This window comes from Orcinus orca, chromosome X (genome assembly GCF_937001465.1).
Source record: "Orcinus orca chromosome X, mOrcOrc1.1, whole genome shotgun sequence".
In the NCBI taxonomy this organism is placed as follows: Eukaryota; Metazoa; Chordata; class Mammalia; order Artiodactyla; family Delphinidae; genus Orcinus; species Orcinus orca.
In genome coordinates, this window is record NC_064580.1 from 121,128,181 (window position 1) to 121,131,576 (window position 3,396).

The window sequence follows — 3,396 nt, forward strand, 5'->3', positions numbered from 1 at the left end:
ACGGGCTGTGAAAAGCAACTATAGTAAAATGTTTAATTTTAGTATCTAGATGATGGGTGTGTTCAACGTACAATTCTTTCAATTTTTCTGTACATGTGAAAATTTTCATAATAAAATGTTAGTAAAAAAAAAGAAAAGTGGTTTAGGTAAGATAGGGCCTGAGAATTGACCACAAAATGGTAATATGAAGGTAATCAGAGACGTTAGCAAGAGGAGTTTTGATGGAGTGGTGAGGATGCAAACCTGACTGGAATGAGTTTGAGAGACAAGGGGAGGAAAAGAACTGGAGACAGCGAGTTTGAGCAGCTCTTTTGAGGAACTGTTAAGGGATAGGAAATTTACTGTAAATGGGGCAGCAGTGGGAGGGTGCTGAGGGAAAGAGATGATGCCTGAAATGACACGTTTGTATGCTAATGGGAATGATCCAGCCTGAAAGAAGAATGACAGGAGGGATGTCCTTGAGTCGCCGTTGGGTAGAATTTTGTGCACAGGTGGAGGGGTTGGCCTTAACATGGATAGCTCATCTGTAGCAACAGGCAGGAAGGCAGAGAATATGACTACGGACGCAGGTATAAAGGGAGGAGTAGTGGTGGGAGCTGGTGGAAGTTCTCTTTTGACTATTTGTATTTTCTCAGTGAAAGAAGAACAAGACCATCACCGAGGTGTGAGGCTGTGGGAAAATGTCAGGGATATGAGGGGAAAGGAAAATATATGAGATAGTCTTCTAGGAGAATGGGAGAGTAAATGGACTAGGGAAATGCAATAGTATATTTTTTAGGAAACAAGTCCTAGAAGTTGAATTGCTGGGTCAAAAATTGTATGCGCATTCTTTTTTTTTTTTTTTTTTTTTTTTTTGCGGTGCGTGGGCCTCTCACTGTTGTGGCCTCTCCCGTTGCGGAGCACAGGCTCCGGACACGCAGGCTCAGCGGCCATGGCCCACGGGCCCAGCTTCTCCGCGGCATGTGGGATCTTCCCAGACTGGGGCACGAACCAGTGTCCCCTGCATCAGCAGGCAGGCTCTCAACCACTGCGCCACCAGGGAAGCCCTGCGCATTCTTTTCTTTTGATAGATGTTGACAATTTACGTCTATAAAAGTTAAACCCATTTATACACCTACAAATGATATATGAGCTTTTCTGTTCACTTGCTCCTTTGCCAACACAGTATGCTATCAAACATCTTGATCTCTTTCAATATGATAGTCGAAAACCAATATTTTGGTGTACTTTTAATTTGTATATCTCCTCTTATGCATGGCATAAGCATCTTTTCATATGATTAAAAGCTGACAGGAGAAAATTGGATTTTTCCAGGGAACTACCTCTCAACCTTAAGAGGTAAACAATTCTACTTTCTGTCTCTATGACTAAACCTACACTGAGACCCAGCTTAGGAGTAGAAAAGGTCTTAGAAGAGGTCTTAGGTTTTGTCCAAGCTCACAAGAAACAAGTGAGTCTTAGAATAAGGACCATAAGCCAGGACTTCTGATGTCCTGGCCAAGGCTCACGTTCTGTGCTTGGTGCTTGGGGAAGACAAAAGTCTTGGGACAGACAAGTGATGAAATACTCATATGTGAGCTTTAGGAAGATGAATAAGCCCGTGTGTCTGTGCTGGATGAGGATGGGTGAGGAGCAGTGGATTGCTCTTAGCAGGCATTTAGCAAATATGCAAAAGGGAAAGAAAGAGGACACCTTCCAGTAGGCAAGAGCTCTGCAAGACGCAACGGTGGCCTTCCAGCTCATACAACTCTGAATTAAGTGGTCTAATAGGTTCCAGGAGAGAAAGCCAAGACAGAAGGAAAAACTCCCAGAAGTGTTACTCACAGGACTCCTGTGTATGACTGAGTAATCTATGTGCTGCACAAAGGGTCCTGGTGGGTGAGCCTGGGCAGGAAGACCTGAAAATCAGCCTCAGTTCCGTTTGCTGTGCCATGAGCCCACAGGGCTATGCAAGCCCGGAGAGGGTTCACGTTTCTAATATGTCCAACAAGAGGGCGTGCTTCACCAATTTGTTAACGCAGAGGGGCATCGTTTCCCAATCCATCTGTTCTGAGGGGGGTGCCTTTGTCTAATTTGAATAAAAGGGCTGTGTAAGCTAGTGGTGGCCACATTGGTGCCCTCTGCAATCACGCAGCACGATGTTCCTGGAAATGGCTATGGGCCCTCAAGTTCCTGTGATGTCCCAAGAATTGTATGGAAGGACTGGAGGTAGGGCTCCCAGTTATAAGGCTGTAGAAGGAGATCAGAGGGAAGCGACTGAGTAGAGATAGGTTTAGGGAGATAAGAAAATAACTTGGAATTATACAAGGAGCCTAAAATGTGGTTTTTCTATAGCTAAAATGCTAAATGTTAATAAAATTAATGTAGTATACTCCACGTCCAGCAGAATAATTTACTGTATTTACAAAATTATGAGGAACTGTTCACATCGAACGTTTGCATTCGTTAATGTGGAACATGAAGAATAGATTCCATTTCGATACAGAAATTAGCATGGCCCCTGCCCAAGGATGATATGCAAACTTTTGAAGCATTCCATATTTTTAATCTTGTAATAACATATAATGGAATATAATCTTCAAAAAACTGAATCACTATACTGTACACTTGAAGCTCATATACTATTGTAAATCAACTATGCTTTAATTTAAAAAAAAAGAATAGATTCCATTTGGTTTCTGGTCTGCCTTGTTGTAGTACAGGTTAGGAAACCTCATCAGAAGATAAGAAAGTCAGTGCCAGGGAGGGACTAAGACAAATGAAATTACATTATATATTATATATTTATATATAATTATATAAATATATACTATGTTATAAAGTATTATATAGATATTATTCACTTTGTAAGAAATTTAATCATTTTTGCATACCGCATGTCTCCAACAACTATTCACTTTCTGACTGTAGAGTTTCAGGTGTTGATTCCTGTCTTTTGAGATAAACAGAATTCCCACTAGCATTCGAACAATAAAAACCAAAGCACAGTAAAAGACAAGTAACTTTAAAGAAAGCTGTACACTTGCAAATTATATGTGTCTGGGCTAATAGTCTTTACCACCAAAACACGTGCATCAAATTACAATTAAAGTCATACAGCCATGTTCATATTATCTGTTTAGGAAGGAGGATTTTGTGTGTGCCAAGCAAGAAAAGTGAAAGCAAAGAAAGCAGCAATTCCTAAAGAGAATGTTCATTTTAAAGACATGGAAGATTATAGTATTTAATTTATGAGCAAATGCTCATCTAATTTATTGTATTTTATGGACAGTGCTGATAACCAATATACAGGCAAAGACAGAATCATATAGTATGTGAAAGAAGACCTAGTCTATATTTTCTTTTGAAGTAATTATACTCTCACTGAAGGTGAATATCGTATTCATTTACCTGAGT

The 3,396-nt window shown here is 40.3% G+C and overlaps 1 non-coding gene across 1 annotated transcript; it reads left to right on the forward strand.

The window, feature by feature from the left end:
- The first annotated feature begins 2,442 nt into the window (after positions 1-2,442).
- Positions 2,443-2,545, forward strand: LOC117196183 (U6 spliceosomal RNA). Its single transcript, XR_004476264.1, has one exon. It is a non-coding gene; the product is annotated as a U6 spliceosomal RNA (small nuclear RNA).
- Positions 2,546-3,396: the final 851 nt, after the last annotated feature.